The sequence below is a fragment of the Leguminivora glycinivorella genome, chromosome 11 (genome assembly GCF_023078275.1).
Source record: "Leguminivora glycinivorella isolate SPB_JAAS2020 chromosome 11, LegGlyc_1.1, whole genome shotgun sequence".
Classification (NCBI taxonomy): Eukaryota; Metazoa; Arthropoda; class Insecta; order Lepidoptera; family Tortricidae; genus Leguminivora; species Leguminivora glycinivorella.
The window spans coordinates 1,208,158-1,226,772 of NC_062981.1; positions in this window are offsets into that span (position 1 = coordinate 1,208,158).

The window sequence follows — 18,615 nt, forward strand, 5'->3', positions numbered from 1 at the left end:
AATATAGCTATTAAATAAGATTTTTTATTTAGAAAAAACCATTACAGTTTTCATAAAATGTGCAATAATATGTATAAAAAAAATCTCGTTTTCAGATTTTCCCATTTTATTTTGTATTTTTGTTCTAAAATACATTTTTTTTGTTCCAAAAATGAATTCCTCATCCTTCATTTATCCGAAAATGATATATTGCATGCCCTATTTTGTATAGTTTTAGAGAAATATGGTTTCAAAGGAAGCGCAGCGGCGCCAGCCTTCCCCCCCTCTTCCCTCCTAAATTAAGGGGGGCTCTCAATGCCTCCCGATCTTTATCTACTCAGGGCCACCCAAGGAATAACCTGTGCCAAGTCTCAGTGCTTAATCATAAAATGCAGGGTGTTGTGCAATAGCGTCCCCAGTATATGGAAGAGGCGCGTTCCTAGCACACAGTCTTAGACCGTTTTCACATTATCCGATCCTATATCGGATGTCGGAAGGATTTCAATAGAAAAAATCCAAGATGGCGCCTGTAATGTATGGGATATTGGTCCGACATCCGATATCGGATCGGATAATGTGAAAACGCACTAAGCTCGTTTAGGTGAACGCGTACTATGCTTGTATGAGTAAAATAAATGACAGGTCGACTTTTCGCGTTTTTGACAGGCGGTAAGGTAACCGAGAGGGGTGGGCGGCACTTTCAGCGGGGAGCGGGAGTGGCCATACTGTACGATATTTATGCTGTGCCATCAAGCACGCTGTGGTCTTATTTTTCCGTTTTTCTAAAATTGCTCAGAATATTTGTACCGCGTGCCATTCAACAGATTACCCGCAAAGTACATATACAATGTATAGGTAGTTGGAATTTTTCTGTCCTATAATACGAGTCTAAGGGTCAGATCATACCGCTGCTTATACAAAATGAGTGCCGCTCCAAATTAGCACAGAGGTTGTGGAACAAGTCCACAAATTTACTTACCTCGGGAGCGTCGTGTCAGAAACTGGAGGAACCGAAGAGGACATCGCTTCGAGAATAGCCAAAGCCAGAGCAACCTTCGCGCAGCTCCGCCCAGTATGGCAATCGAATAAGTTGACACGGAGAGTAAAGCTCAAAATATTCCGGTCAAACGTAAAAACCGTATTGCTGTATGGGTGTGAGACGTGGAAAGTGACAAAGAACATCTCGCGCCAGCTGCAAGTCTGCATCAACCGCTGCCTTCGTCGTATCCTCGGTATATACTGGCCCGAGAAAATACCCAATGTACACCTGTGGAGACTCTGCAATGAAACCCCGATCGACCAGCAGATTAAGCGCCGGAAATGGAGTTGGATTGGGCACACACTCCGAAGGGGTCTAAACCATGTACCGAGGCAAGCCTTAGACTGGAACCCCCAAGGAAAAAGAAAAAGTTGCCGTCCAAAGCAAACTTGGCGACGGACTATTATTGCAGAGGCTAAGGCTATTGGAAAGATTGGAGCGAATTGAAGCACGAAGCTCAAGACCGATCGAGGTGGCGGCGCACTGTGGACGCCCTCTGCCCCACCTAGGGGATATAGGACATTATAGACGGAGAGCTGGCAGGATTTTGGAGTAGGTCCTTGAGGCAACCTGGAAAGGTGCTCAGATGCTTCTCTGATCATAGCCAACATCAGGTCTGCAAGTCTGGCAGCTGGGGAGCGGGGCTTTATCGAGCTATGAATTTTTGAAGATTTAATTTTTTGAGGCCCAAAAAAGGTGTTTGAGGCAACCTGGAATTATTAAAAAGTGAAAATAGAGTTCCTCAGAAGTCGCCTAGTATTTATGCCAGATCATTTGGCCGGGTCCTTCACCGTGCCAGAACGGTACAAAGTGGTAAAAAAAAAAATTCCAAAAAAGGTTCTTGAGGCAGTCTGTCATTTTTACCAGTGAAAGATGAGGGTCTAAATAGCCATGGAAAAATAATGCCATGACATGAGGTGGGGTCCGTACCCTGCCATTCGATCTTGAAAGTCAATTTTTTAGTTTTTCGTAAATAACTCGTAAACGGTGGCCCGCAGCAAAAAAATATGTTAAACAGAAAATATCTACATAAAATTTCCTACAAGAAAGGTTATGTACGTTTTTTCGATAGGATCAATATATAAATGGATAATTTAGTAAGAAAGTTTTTTTTAATCGATTACATGCTCCGTTTTTCGTCAATACCTCGTAAACGGTGGCCCACAGCAAAAAATTATGTTAAACAGAAAATATCTACATAAAATTTCCTATAAGAAAGGTTATATAAGTTTTTTCGCTAGGGTAAATTTTTTAGTTGGAAAATATTTTTAAATAGATTTTTGGGCCGTTTTTTGTTGATAACTCAAAAACGGTGGCTCACAGCCAAAAATAATGTTAGACAGAATTAATCTACATAAAATTTCCTACAAGAAAGGTTCTATAAGATTTTTCGCTAGGATCAATATTTTAGTTGGAAAGTATTTTTAAATAGATTTCATGGGCAGTTTTTTGTTGATAACTCGAAATCGGTGGATCACAGCCAAAAATAATGTTAAACAGAATTAATCTACATAATATTTCCCACAAGAAAGGTTATATAACATTTTTCGCTAGAATCAATATTTTAGTTAGAAAGTATTTTTAAATAGATTACATGGGCCGTTCTTTATTAATAACTCGAAATCGGTGGCTCACAGCCAAAACTAATGTTACACAGAATTTATCTACATAATATTTCCTACAAGAAAGGTTCTATAACATTTTTCGCTAGAATCAATATTTTAGTTGGAAATTATTTTTAAATAGATTTCATGGGCCGTTTTTTGTTAATAACTCGAAATCGGTGGCTCACAGCCAAAACTAATGTTACACAGAATTAATCTTCATAATATTTCCTACAAGAAAGGTTCTATAATATTTTTCGCTAGGATCAATATTTTAGTTGGAAAGTATATTTAAATAGATTTCATGGGCCGTTTTTTGTAAATACCTCGTAAATAGTGGCCTACAGCTAAATAAAATATTGACGAGAAAAAATCTACATAAGATTCCCTACAAGAAAAGTTCTATACGTTTTTTCGCTAGAATCAATATTTTAGTTGGAAAGTATTTTTAAATGGGCCGCTTTTTGTTGATAACTCAAAAACGGTGGCTCACAGCAAAAAGTAATGTTATACAGAATTAATCGTCATAATATTTCCTACAAGAAAGGTTATATAAGATTTTTCGTTAGGATCAATATTTTAGTTGGAAAATATTTTTAAATAGATTTCATGGGCCGTTTTTTGTAAATGCCTCGTAAACGGTGGCCCACAGCTAAATAAAATGTTCACGAGAATAAAATCTACATAAAATTTCCTATAAGAAAGGTTGTACATATACGTTTTTTCGCTAGGATCAGAAATTATTTCCAGAAATAATATTAAACAGAAATAATCTATATAATATTTGCTACAAGAAACGTTATGTAAGATTTTTCGTTAGGATCAATATTTTAGTAGGACAGTATTTTAAATAGATTACACGAGCCGTTTTTTGCAAACAACTCGAAAACGGTGGTTGTTAACGCCCTGACTGGCAACACAGACAGGATAGCCAACCTCCGGTCACCCCGCTGATCCAATGAGCAGCGGCCAGAGCCTCGAGCTGCCGGACCAATAGGAATGAAGACTGAAGCGCCGCGGTTTTCCCCCGTCGCGACACTATAAAAGCACGGTGCGCGGCACCAGCACCCTTTTTTACTAATCGAAAACTCTCTCTGTCGCGTGTCCTAGACAAAACCTGTAATTTAAAATCCATTAAAAGAAATGGTAATATTTTATACTGTTTTATTTAAACAATTGAGTTCAGGCTCAAACAGTGGTCCACAGCTAAATCAATCTTCAACGGGAATAACAAACATAAAATTTGCTACAATAAAAGTTTTGTACGTTTTTTCGCTAGGATCAATAATATTTAAATAGATTTATTTATTTATTTACTCAAAGAAAATTACACAGTATGACAGTATACAAAACTAAAGCACCGTGAATTTTAAATAAACATTACAACAAGTAACACAAAATTAAATATTAAATAAACAGCAAAATCAAAACATTACATACCAAAACATAAGTAATAAATAACAGATGCCTTCATTCCTCCAATCCCACACAAAACCTCATGCATTCGTCACGTATAAACGCCCATCTGCTCGCAAGAATATCAACATCAAGTCACCGCTAGTTCGTGCACTGCAAATAGTGAATGAGTTTTTAGACGTGGCGCCTACGTCTAAAAACTCATTCACTATTTGCAGTGCACGAACTAGCGGTGACTTGCGGCAAAACACGGTTCGAGCGGCCGGCACCACCAGTAGGGGCAGTAGGGGGTGCCTACATTCACGAAAAGCATATGGGTCTCTATTGGTTCCCATAATTTTTTAAGTCCGATTTTTACTATCCATAACGTTTTCCGTCATAATTTTTCTTAGTCATATTATTATCTATATAATATAAAGCTACAACCCGACTGACATTTTTCAAAAAATAGGCAGAAGGGGGATTTGAAGGTGGCAGTGTTTGGTGTGGTCGTATAGAGTTTGGTCCTGCGACCCCGGATAGATCAGACCGTCGGTCTACCGGTTCCGGCTAAAAAAATGTTGGACGGCCTGGCCAAACGGCTGGAGTTAGCCGGGGAGTGTTCGACCAAATGTCATAGAGGACCCTGGGCAGTTTTTGACGCCGCCATTTTTTTTTCAAAATGGCCGACTTTTTTTTTTGACGATTTTTCAAGTTTGTCGTAGAGAGCTCAAATTTTGGTCATAGAATCTCCAAGTGGCCTCGATTCGAATGAAATAAAAAAAAATTTAAAAGTGCTACAAATGTGGGAAAACTGGCCACTTTTATTTTGTATGGCAACTTTTAAACCGTAAGAGATAGCCGGGTGGTGCTCGACCAAATGTCATACAGGTATCCGAGTAGAAAAAAGTTGCATTAAAAAAAATCAAAATGGCCGACTTTTTTTTTTGAAAATTTTCAAAATGGTCCTAGCGCGCTGAGATTTGGCACACGGGTGGACGGTCGCGCTAAGATTAGTATTCAAAAAGAAAATTTTGAAAAATTCAAAATGGCGGCCTTTGAGGGCCAATTGAAATTTGAATGGAGGTTTTTCTTTTAATTACCATAGCTCCGTAACGGTACAAAGAAGTGAAAAGTGCTCAAACAAATGTTATACAGTCACCCGAGGTCCATCGAATGGCATTAAAAAAAAATCAAAATGGCCGACTTTTTTTTTTGAAAAATTTCAAAATGGTCCGAGCGCGCTGAAATTTTGCAAACGGGTAGACAGCCACCCCAAGATTAGTAAACAAAAAGAAAATTTTGAAAAATTCAAAATGGCGCCCTTTGAAGGCCAATTGAAATTTGTATGGAGGTCCTTTTTTTAAATCCCCATAGCTCCGTAACGGTAGGGAAAAGGTTAATAGTGCTTGAACTAATGTTGTACAGTTATCAGAGGTCCATCGAATGGCATTTAGAAAATTTCAAAATGGCCGACTTTGAAATTTTTTTTTTTTATTTTCGGTCCGAGCGCGTTCAAATTTGGCACGTGGTAAGAACGGGGGCCAAAAATAGAAATGAGAAAAAAAAAATTTGGAAAAGTCAAAAACGGTGGCGAGAGGGGACAAAGTCAAATTTCCCTACCAGTTTGTATGGAGGTTTTTTTTTTAAATCCCCATAGCTCCGTAACGGTAGGAAAAAGGTTAATAGTGCTTAAACTAATGTTGTACAGTTATCTGAGGTCCATCGAATGGCATTTACAAAATTTCAAAATGGCCGACTTTGAAATTTTTTTTTTTTATTTTCGGTCCGAGCGCGTTCAAATTTGGCACGTGGTAAGAGCGGGGGCCAAAAATAGAAATGAGAAAAAAAAATTTTGGAAAAGTCAAAAACGGCGGCGAGAGGGGACAAAGTCAAATTTCCCTACCAGCCTGAGGGAGCGTTCCACAGCCCAACGGTCATTGCTCCGGTCCAAGTTCCGAGCTGCGTACAGACAGTGCTCCCAAGCAAGAAAATATAAGTAAAAAGTGTCTAAAAAGCGACGCGGCGGGCCGGAGGCCGCAGGCCGGAGGTCCAATTTCCCTACAAATCCTACAATCCCCACAGTAACTACGCGGAGGACCGAAGGCCCGGAGCGTGTCTGACAGGCTCCCAAGTACGCGAAGGCCGCAGGCCGAGCTGCGGGCAGAGTGCTCCCAAGCACGCGAAGGCCGCAGGCCGAGCTGCGTGCAGACTGTGCTCCCAAGAAAACAATAACAAAAAGTATCTAAATAAGCGAAGCGGCGGGCCAAAGGCCCGACGCGGAGCTTCGAAACCCAGCGAAGGCCGAAGGCCGAGCTCCGCGTAGGGCCGAAGGCCCGGAGCGTCCCTGATCGGCTCGCCGGCGGACCGGGAAGTTGGAGCTTAAACACGACCCAATAGTAAAAGTGTCTTAGAGAAGCGAAACGACGGGCCGGAGGCTGCAGGCCGTAGGCCCGTCGTGAGCTTCTCAAGACACTTTTAATATTGGGTCGTGTTTAAGCTCCAACTTACCTACAACTCTCACAGTAACTACGCGGAGGGCCGAAGGCCCGGAGCGTGCCTGAGAGGCTTCCAAGCACGCGAAGGCCGCAGGCCGAGCTGCGGGCAGAGTGCTCCCAAGCACGCGAAGGCCGAGCTGCGTACAGACTGTGCTCCCAAGCAGAACGATAATCAAAGTGTCATAATAAGCGTAGCGGCGGGCCGAAGGCCCGACGCGGAGCTTCGAAACCCAGCGAAGGCCGAAGGCCGAGCTCCGCGTAGGGCCGAAGGCCCGGAGCGTCCCTGATCGGCTCGCCGGCGGACCGGGAAGTTGGAGCTTAAACACGACCCAATAGTAAAAGTGTCTTAGAGAAGCGAAACGACGGGCCGGAGGCCGCAGGCCGCAGGCCCGTCGTGAGCTTCTCAAGACACTTTTACTATTGGGTCGTGTTTAAGCTCCAACTTCCCTTCAACCCCCACAGAAACTACGCGGAGGGCCGAAGGCCCGGAGCGTGTCTGAGAGGCTCCCAAGCACGCGAAGGCCGCAGGCCGAGCTGCGTACAGACTGTGCTCCCAAACAAAACAATAACAAAAAGTATCTAAATAAGCGAAGCGGCGGGCCGAAGGCCCGACGCGGAGCTTCGAAACCAAGCGAAGGCCGAAGGCCGAGCTCCGCGTAGGGCCGAAGGCCCGGAGCGTCCCTGATCGGCTCGCCAGCGGACCGGGAAGTTGGAGCTTAAACACGACCCAATAGTAAAAGTGTCTTAGAGAAGCGAAACGACGGGCCGGAGGCCGCAGGCCGTAGGCCCGTCGTGAGCTTCTCAAGACACTTTTACTATTGGGTCGTGTTTAAGCTCCAACTTCCCTACAACCCCACAGTAACTACGCGGAGGGCCGAAGGCCCGGAGCGTGTCTGATAGGCTCCCAAGCACGCGAGGCCGCAGGCCGAGCTGCGGGCAGAGAGTGCTCCCAAGCAATTAATCAAACAAGCAAAGCAAAAAAACAAAAAAGCATAGCTCAAAAACAAAAAGCATAAGCATAGCTCAAAAACAAAAAGCAAAAGCATAAGCAAAGCACAAAAAGCAAAGCACAAAAGAACACCGCGGGGCCCTCGGGCCCCGCGCACCTTTAAAAAACTAGTCTATATAATATAAAGCTACAACCCGACTGACATTTTTCAAAAAATGGGCAGAAGGAGTTTTCGCAGGTGGCAGTGTTTGGTGTTGTCGTATAGAGTTTGGTCCTGCGACCCCGGATAGATCAGACCGTCGGTCTACCGGTTCCGGTTAAAAAAATGTTGGACGGCCTGGCCAAACGGCTGGACTTAGCCGGGGAGTGTTCGACCAAATGTCATAGAGAACCCTGGGCAGTTTTTGACGCCGCCATTTTTTTTTCAAAATGGCCGACTTTTTTTTTTGACGATTTTTCAAGTTTGTCGTAGAGAGCTCAAATTTTGGTCATAGAATCTCCAAGCGGACTTGATTCGAATGAAATAAAAAAATTTTGAAAAATGCTATAAATGTGGGAAAACTGGCCACTTTTATTTTGTATGGCAACTTTTAAACCGTAAGAGATAGCCGGGGGGTGCTCGACCAAATGTCATACAGGTATCCGAGTAGAAAAAGTTGCATTAAAAAAAAATCAAAATGGCCGACTTTTTTTTTTGAAAATTTTCAAAATGGTCCTAGCGCGCTGAGATTTGGCACACGGGTGGAAGGTGGCCCCAAGATTTATATTCAAAAAGAAAATTTTGAAAAATTCAAAATGGCGGCCTTTGAGGGCCAATTGAAATTTGAATGGAGGTTTTTCTTTTAATTACCATAGCTCCGTAACGGTACAAAGAAGTGAAAAGTGCTCAAACAAATGTTATACAGTCACCCGAGGTCCATCGAATGGCATTAAAAAAAAATCAAAATGGCCGACTTTTTTTTTGAAAAATTTCAAAATGGTCCGAGCGCGCTGAAATTTTGCACACGGGTAGACAGCCACCCCAAGATTAGTATACAAAAAGAAAATTTTGAAAAATTCAAAATGGCGCCCTTTGAAGGCCAATTGAAATTTGTATGGAGGTCCTTTTTTTAAATCCCCATAGCTCCGTAACGGTAGGGAAAAGGTTAATAGTGCTTGAACTAATGTTGTACAGTTATCTGAGGTCCATCGAATGGCATTTACAAAATTTCAAAATGGCCGACTTTGAAATTTTTTTTTTTATTTTCGGTCCGAGCGCGTTCAAATTTGGCACGTGGTAAGAACGGGAGCCAAAAATAGAAATGAGAAAAAAAAAATTTGGAAAAGTCAAAAACGGTGGCGAGAGGGGACAAAGTCAAATTTCCCTACCAGTTTGTATGGAGGTTTTTTTTTAAATCCCCATAGCTCCGGAACGGTAGGAAAAAGGTTAATAGTGCTTAAACTAATGTTGTACAGTTATCTAAGGTCCATCGAATGGCATTTACAAAATTTCAAAATGGCCGACTTTGAAATTTTTTTTTTTTATTTTCGGTCCGAGCGCGTTCAAATTTGGCACGTGGTAAGAGCGGGGGCCAAAAATAGAAATGAGAAAAAAAATTTTTTGGAAAAGTCAAAAACGGCGGCGAGAGGGGACAAAGTCAAATTTCCCTACCACCCGGAGGGAGCGTTCTACACCCCGACGGTCATTGCTCCGGTCCAAGTTACGAGCTGCGTACAGACAGTGCTCCCAAGCAAGAATATATAAGTAAAAGTGTCTAAAAAGCGACGCGGCGGGCCGGAGGCCGCAGGCCGGAGGTCCAACTTCCCTACAAATCCTACAATCCCCACAGTAACTACGCGGAGGGCCGAAGGCCCGGAGCGTGTCTGACAGGCTCCCAAGTACGCGAAGGCCGCAGGCCGAGCTGCGGGCAGAGTGCTCCCAAGCACGCGAAGGCCGCAGGCCGAGCTGCGTGCAGACTGTGCTCCCAAGAAAACAATAACAAAAAGTATCTAAATAAGCGAAGCGGCGGGCCAAAGGCCCGACGCGGAGCTTCGAAACCCAGCGAAGGCCGAAGGCCGAGCTCCGCGTAGGGCCGAAGGCCCGGAGCATCCCTGATCGGCTCGCCGGCGGACCGGGAAGTTGGAGTTTCAACACGACCCAATAGTAAAAGTGTCTTAGAGAAGCGAAACGACGGGCCGGAGGCCGCAGGCCGCAGGCCCGTCGTGAGCTTCTCAAGACACTTTTACTATTGGGTCGTGTTTAAGCTCCAACTTCCCTACAACCCGCACAGTAACTACGCGGAGGGCCGAAGGCCCGGAGCGTTTACGAGAGGCTCCCAAGCACGCGAAGGCCGCAGGCCGAGCTGCGGGCAGAGTGCTCCCAAGCACGCGAAGGCCGTAGGCCGAGCTGCGTACAGACTGTGCTCCCAAGCAAAACAATAACAAAAAGTATCTTCATAAGCGAAGCGGCGGGCCGAAGGCCCGACGCGGAGCTTCGAAACCCAGCGAAGGCCGAAGGCCGAGCTCCGCGTAGGGCCGAAGGCCCGGAGCGTCCCTGATCGGCTCGCCGGCGGACCGGGAAGTTGGAGCTTAAACACGACCCAATAGTAAAAGTGTCTTAGAGAAGCGAAACGACGGGCCGGAGGCCGCAGGCCGCAGGCCCGTCGTGAGCTTCTCAAGACACTTTTACTATTGGGTCGTGTTTAAGCTCCAACTTCCCTACAACCCGCACAGTAACTACGCGGAGGGCCGAAGGCCCGGAGCGTTTACGAGAGGCTCCCAAGCACGCGAAGGCCGCAGGCCGAGCTGCGGGCAGAGTGCTCCCAAGCACGCGAAGGCCGCAGGCCGAGCTGCGTACAGACTGTGCTCCCAAGCAAAACAATAACAAAAAGTATCTTCATAAGCGAAGAGGCGGGCCGAAGGCCCGACGCGGAGCTTCGAAACCCAGCGAAGGCCGAAGGCCGAGCTCCGCGTAGGGCCTAAGGCGTCCCTGATCGGCTCGCCGGCGGACCGGCCCGTCGTTTCGCTTCTCTAAGACACTTTTACTATTGGGTCGTGTTTAAGCTCCAACTTCCCTACAACCCCCACAGTAACTACGCGGAGGGCCGAAGGCCCGGAGCGTGTCTGACAGGCTCCCAAGCACGCGAGGCCGCAGGCCGAGCTGCGGGCAGAGAGTGCTCCCAAGCACGCAAAGGCTAAAGCAAAAAAGCAAACAAGCAAAGCAATAAATCAAAAAAGCATAGCTCAAAAACAAAAAGCAAAACATAGCTCAAAAACAAAAAGCAAAAGCAAAAGCAAAAAACAAAAAACAAAAAGCAAAACAAAAAAAGAACACCGCGGGGCCCTCGGGCCCCGCGCACCTTTAAAAAACTAGTCACCAGTCATAAAATTAAACGTCAGAAATTGTAGTGCCGATTTTTGAAAGTCATAATTATTGTTAGTCATAAAATTTATTAGCCATAATAATCAAAGTCCATAGTTGTACAAATCCATAATGTTGAAGGAAATAAACTTATTCGGAATAATTGTTCTAAGGATTTTATCACAAGTCATAATGATTAATAAGCATGTGTTTCTTCGCTAATAGCATTCAATGGGATCTCTTTTGTTTCCCATAAAAAATGTTGCAATGTTTTTTCGTCTGCATTTTCGTAAGTTGTAATTTGGCTTACACTTTCCTCTTTTGTTACCCTATACAACATGTACGGAAAATGGTAACAAAATAAGAAAAAAATGTATGGGAAAATTTTTTTAACTACTAGGATTGAAAAAGCTAGTAATTCTGATTAGAAATAGCATATTTTTTTAAAAAATATCACACTACATAAAAGTGGCAAAAAAAGAAATGCTCACGCCATGGCTTTCGGGGGCGACGGTCGCGCGATGGTCGCGCGACGGAGATGCGACGCATACGAAATCAAACCTTATCGATATGGAAGTAGACGATGCGATGAGACGCGACGGCGACGGCCGCGACGGTCGCCCCTCGCAAAACGGTTTACATAGACTGTGGCGCCCCTAATAATACTTTCTAATTTCTACTCTTTTTTGCCAAACTATTAATGCGGTAAATGTCACCGGTTAAAACTTTGCCTCAAAAAGATTTCAAAAAAAGTTTAAGCGCGGAAATTTAAAAAATTATACCTATATTTGCTCGGAGTTATCAAATACCTATGCTTTTCAAATTTCAAAATGAGTTCAGACAAAAGTGATGTGGATGTGGATTTAAACTGTAGTAACCTATAACTGCAGTAACCTTTTCTTATAGGAAATTTTGTGTAGATTTTTTCTCGTGGACATTTTATTTAGCTGTGGGCCACCGTTTACGAGGTATTTACAAACACGGCCCATGAAATCTATTTAAAAATAATTTCCACCTATAATATTGCTCCTAGCGAAAAATCTTATAGAACCTTTCTTGTAGGAAATATTATGTAGATTAATTCTGTATAACATTATTTTTGGCTGTAAGCCACCGTTTTTGAGTTATCAGCAAAAAGCGGCCCATGTAATTTATTTAAAAATACTTTCCAACTAAAATATTGATTCTAGCGAAAAAACGTATAGAACCTTTCTTGTAGGAAATCTTATGTAGATTTTTTCTCGTGAACATTTTATTTAGCTGTGGGCCACCGTTTACGAGGTATTTACAAAAAACGGCCCATGAAATCTATTTAAAAATACTTTCCAAAGAACTAGTAGATTAATTCTGTATAACATTATTTTTGGCTGTAAGCCACCGTTTTTGAGTTATCAGCAAAAAGCGGCCCATGTAATTTATTTAAAAATACTTTCCAACTAAAATATTGATTCTAGCGAAAAAACGTATAGAACCTTTCTTGTAGGAAATCTTATGTAGATTTTTTCTCGTGAACATTTTATTTAGCTGTGGGTCACCGTTTACGAGGTATTTACAAAAAACGGCCCATGAAATCTATTTAAAAATACTTTCCAACTAAAATATTGATCCTAGCGTAAAATCTTATAGTACCTTTCTTGTCGAAAATTTTATGTAGATTAATTCTGTCTAACATTATTTTCAGCTGTGAGCCACCGTTTTTGAGTTATCAACAAAAAACAGCCCAAATATCTATTTAAAAATACTTTCCAACTAAAAAATTGATCCTAGCGAAAAAACTTATATAACCTTTCTTATAGGAAATTTTATGTAGATATTTTCTGTTTAACATAATTTTTTGCTGTGGTCCACCGTTTACGAGGTATTGACGAAAAACGGAGCATGTAATCGATTAAAACAAACTTTCTTACTAAATTATCCATTTATATATTGATCCTATCGAAAAAACGTACATAACCTTTCTTGTAGGAAATATTATGAAGATTAATTCTGTGTAACATTAGTTTTGGCTGTGAGCCACCGATTTCGAGTTATTAACAAAAAACGCCCCATGAAATCTATTTAAAAATAATTTCCAACTAAAATATTGATTCTAGCGAAAAATGTTATAGAACATTTCTTGTAGGAAATATTATGTAGATAAATTCTGTGTAACATTAGTTTTGGCTGTGAGCTACCGATTTCGAGTTATTAACAAAGAACGGCCCATGTAATCTATTTAAAAATACTTTGTAACTAAAATATTGATTCTAGCGAAAAATGTTATAGAACCTTTCTTGTGGGAAATATTATGTAGATTAATTCTGTATAACATTATTTTTGGCTGTGATCCACCGATTTCGAGTTATCAACAAAAAACTGCCCATGAAATCTATTTAAAAATACTTTCCAACTAAAATATTGATCCTAGCGAAAAATTTTATAGAACCTTTCTTGTAGGAAATTTTATGTAGATTAATTCTGTCTAACATTATTTTTGGCTGTGAGCCACCGTTTTTGAGTTATCAACAAAAAACGGCCCAAAAATCTATTTAAAAATACTTTCCAACTAAAAAATTTACCCTAGCGAAAAAACTTATATAACCTTTCTTATAGGAAATTTTATGTAGATATTTTCTGTTTAACATAATTTTTTGCTGTGGGCCACCGTTTACGAGGTACTGACGAAAAACGGAGCATGTAATTGATTAAAAAAAACTTTCTTACTAAATTATCCATCTATATATTGATCCTATCGAAAAAACGTACATAACCTTTCTTGTAGGAAATTGTATGTAGATATTTTCTGTTTAACATATTTTTTTGCTGCGGGCCACCGTTTACGAGTTATTTACGAAAAACTAAAAAATTGACTTTCAAGATCGAATGGCAGGGTACGGACCCCACCTCATGTCATGGCATTATTTTTCCATGGCTATTTAGACCCTCATCTTTCACTGGTAAAAATGACAGACTGCCTCAAGAACCTTTTTTGGAATTTTTTTTTTACCACTTTGTACCGTTCTGGCACGGTGAAGGACCCGGCCAAACGATCTGGCATAAATACTATGCGACTTCTGAGGAACTCTATTTTCACTTTTTAATAATTCCAGGTTGCCTCAAACACCTTTTTTGGGCCTCAAAAAATTAAATCTTCAAAAATTCATAGCTCGATAAAGCCCCGCTCCCCAGCTGCCAGACTTGCAGACCTGATGTTGGCTATGATCAGAGAAGCATCTGAGCACCTTTCCAGGTTGCCTCAAGGACCTACTCCAAAATCCTGCCAGCTCTTGGACCATTAAGTCAAGTAAGTCATACAAAATGAGGCACACTGACATTCTATACCGCCAGGCGGCGCCTGTGCAAGTGCCTAGGCATGTCACTGTCATTCATATGTTATTATTATTAATAGCCTACATGGTGTCCCACTGCTGGGCAAAGGCCTCCCCCATGGATCTCCATCCGTCACGGTCTTGAGCAATCTCCGGCCAGTCGCTAAGATATGCGTCTAGGTCATCCCGCCATCTCCGCCTAGGTCTGCCAGATCCTCGCCCGTCTTGCGGCACCCAGACCGTGGCAATTTTTGCCCACCTCTGCGGATGCATGCACAGACATGGCCGGCCCAGTCCCATTTCAGCTTGTACCTTCATTCATATGTATAAGAGAGAAAAAAAATCATCTTCTCGCTCTCAAGTACGAAATTCTTTATCTGTGCAATGAACTAATAAGGTGGCGTCATCTGTCATAACCTTTGAGTGTGCCTCCTCGCCCCCGTAGCCGAATGGCATTTCTGCGACGCGAAACGCCACCGAAACGCCGCAGAAATGTAGTCTGGCTCTGTCGCGCCAATACGCAAGAGCGATAGAGATAGCTAGTTACGAAAGAAATATTATCGTGAGCGTTTCGTGAGCGTTTGTGCCATTCGGCTACGTACCCTGACATATATACATTTACGGTTTCTAGAGTTACACCTCATCGTTTTTAGGGTCATATCAAGATAACTGGCAATGATTTACGTATAGCCCGGCCTGAGTTATGGTTTATTTTTTCAAATTAATAAATAAATATTTGTCACCTTATGGAGCAGTGGTGTGACCGAAACTTTACTCTGTTCCTTTAAATAACTTTAACAACAAAATTCCTCAGATATATTTGCCCCGCAAACGACATCGGTAATTTATGTCTTTATTCAGCCTGGGGCTATAAAATTAGCCAAGTGCGAGTCGGACTCGCGACCTGAGGGTTCTGATATAGGCTTGTTTTTGATACAAGCTAAAATAGATAGATAGGTACCATACACCAAAGAAAAAGCGACTGAGTCCATCGCAGGCGAAGCCGGGAAAATCGATCGCTACGGGGCAAACATAACCTATTAACTACCCGACCGCCGCCACCGTGATACCCGAAAATTCTCTAGTAGGTAGGTACAATATAAAGCTCGGCCACACATGCGCGTTTTGAGAGCGTAGGCGGAGCGTTAGCGGAGCGCAATGATAGCGGTGCGCCGGACGGACGATAGCGTTGCGCCCAGCGACGCCGGCGGGAACTATCGAGCGCGGATAGCGAGCGGAACGCCAGCGTTCGTCCGGCGCACCGCTATCATTGCGCTCCGCTAACGCTACGCCATCAAAACTCTTTATGTGTGGCGGAGGCTTATATGTAATGTTATCTTTCGTCAAGGCTAAGTGCCTTTGATTAATTCTAAAAGCGAGCACACAGGCAATGAGCATGATGTGTATATTGGAAGCATTTTTAAAGCAAGTGAGCAGACAGGTTGCCTGTGGCCTATTTCCCGGGTGCCCTCTATTTCGCCTATCATTAATTCGCATAATTTGAATTCGCATAACAGATTTGGCATAACATAATTGTTCATAACATTGAATAAGCATAATATTAAAAATGCATAATTCTTATTTCGCATAACAATGAATCTGCATAATTGAAATTTGCATACTATTATTACGTATAACTTTAATTATCCTAAAATGAATTGCCATACTTACTAACTGTATGGAGCAAGCGATTGGATCAATCAGGGGCTGATTTTTCAATTTCGAGCGCTCGATTTTGAGTGTTTAATTTTATACTGTCTCGCTTACTAAGCATGAAAAAAATAGGGGCAAGTAAGGTACAGTGGGGCAAATCTCGAGTGGGGGGCAGATGTAACTGGTCCATTTCTCCCATGTTTGCATTATTAAATAGAGTGTAAAGAGAGTGTGGTTCAAAAAGTGGAATCTTGAGCGTTGCGAGGGTTTCAAGGCACGTTAACCTTTGTACAGCACGTTAAACTTTGCCACCGAGTTTTAAACACAAAAATTTTCACCACCCCAACACGAACAAAATACTGACTATAAAACATCAAACTAAATCAAATCCATCGATTTTTTCAATATTTATGATTCAAAATCTATCAAATAGTGTGGCTTAAAGCCAGCAGATGTTCAAAATGGACTGTATTGTGTGATAAAGAAGTAAGGCCGTACTACCGCATATGGAGCTATATTGGGCATTATAGTGGGCTTACCTGATGCGGCGACAGTTGGAGTTGGCAGAGGCCTCTGCTTCTGCTTCTTCTGGTTTATACGTATTCAAATTATGTTATTATTTATAATTTCTGCTCTCTCTCGCTTAAATATTTGTGACACTGACTTTTTGAAGTATTTGCATGACATGTGATTTTAATAACAGGCCAGTAGCCTCACTAAATCCGATGGGGTAGTACAGCGATATAAATAAAAAGGTCAGCGATATAAATAAAATTTGTATGAAATTACTTATTAAGAGGATACGGTAGCGAAAATGCTAAAATGGAAAGGAGCCCCCCACAGTTTGAACTTGGGAATTTTAGTTAAATATACAAGTTTTATTAACTAGATTTATCGAAAAAATCGAAAAAAAATTGTCCATTAAGAACAACTCAGTCAAAAGATATTTCAAAAATCTCTTTAAAATCGAGGTTCCGCTCTCGACTCTTTCCTCCTTCAAAACTTAATCAATCGAACGAAATTTGAGAATCTGAGTAACAATGAAATAATCTATGTCGGACCGTTTAGCTTTTTTGGTTAATTGTTACCAATCTTGAGTATCACACCTTTTTTTGCGCCACAATGAAAAAGGCCGTTTTTGGCAATTTTTGATTGGCTCTAGAGTCGTTAAAAAGCAGAATATCAAAAAAATCAAAACGGTCCGACACAGATAAAAATAATAACAATCTGTGTTGAAAAACTCATTGCTCTATCTTCAAAAACCAGGGAGGAAATAGTCGAGAGCGTTTGTATGGAGAATTGACCCCTACCGTATCGTCTTAAAGGCGAATTGTCACTGTCTGGTGACAATAGGGAACTTGACTGTAGTTAAAATAAAATATTTTATACCATGCACGAAACAAAGCATTAGATAAATTATAAGAAAAACATGGACAGAAGTTTTTTTAAATCCAATTTCTATTTAATTAATCAGGTAGAAATATATAAAGTAACTGAGTTGACCGTGACGTCACTCAATTCGATTTCATATAAATTCCATATTAGATTAGATTTTTAAAATTAAATGGCCTCAGTCCCATTGGTGGGACTATTTTGCCACTGTCAAGGAGATATAAGCTAATTGTTTTAGATTTTGGTACGGTAAGTACGACAGTGTTCGGTAGTTGGCACTTGTAAATTGATAGCTAGATTTTACAAGGGCACGTGGACTATCGGCCGTTGACGACAAAAAAGGGGCTAAACGCGTTTCGAGATTAAGGGTACGTTCAGATGACAAGCGTTCAACGCGCGTTGAACGCACGCTAAATTTTTGTATAGTGTTCACATGACACGCGCTTGCCGAGCGTTGAACGCGCGTCGCCGCGACCACTATGGTTCAGTCAGTAGATTTCTTACATTTGTCGAAGATGGACGTAGGAACAGTTTTAACGGTGATATTATACCGACGGTTGAAACGACGCGCCAGAAGACGGAGATATTCGGTCCACCCAATTTTGTCAACCACGCTGACTGAAAGCCATGTCATACTTGTCATATCCCATATCGCAGGACGTTTCTCTATTTCATCTATAAATAATTCCGTATCAAAAGCTTCGGTTTCCATTTCGGACGATTTCTGGACGACCCGATGAACCCTAAAATACGCCCATCCGCGTCGAAAGCGCGCGCTCAACTGAACGGAAACATAGAAAACCAATGATCTCAAAGCGCGCGTTGACGCGCGCTGACAACAGTCGAGCGCTAGCGCAGCGTTCAACGCGCGTATTAATAAAACGCGCGTTAGTATGTGTACAGCCTGAATAAGTTGTTATGTAGTTGTAAACGCGCGTTATCAAAACGCGCGTTGAGCGCTTGTCATCTGAACATGCTGTAGTTCTTCATCAGCTTCTCACTATAACATTAGTTTACTGCATAATAAGCTATCGATATTACACTTTAAACAAAATTAATAAGCAAAAGAAGGAGAAATTATTCACGACACGATACCGCTAAGATGGCGCCCGTACCGGAAGTCAATTCCATATTAGCAAGTCGTTAAAATTCGTTTTGACAGTTCTTAAAAAGAAGCTGATTTGACTAGGAGGCAAGTAGCCTACTGTCCTATTATACTGATTGTAAGTGTAAAGTAGATACCTACGCTTCTTTCGTTAGGTACTGAAATTCCGTCCTTCGTATACGGGACCCTGAAAAAGCTTGTTTATTTGCCATTTTGTTCTTACAAGCCATAACTCACGCTGCAGCTTCGTATTTTGTTGTCCGCTTTTTTTCATAAATTCTAAACACCCTTAATTATAATTTGGCTCTGCACGGGAAGCATGGTCGCGCGATAGACGATAAAATATCAGGCCG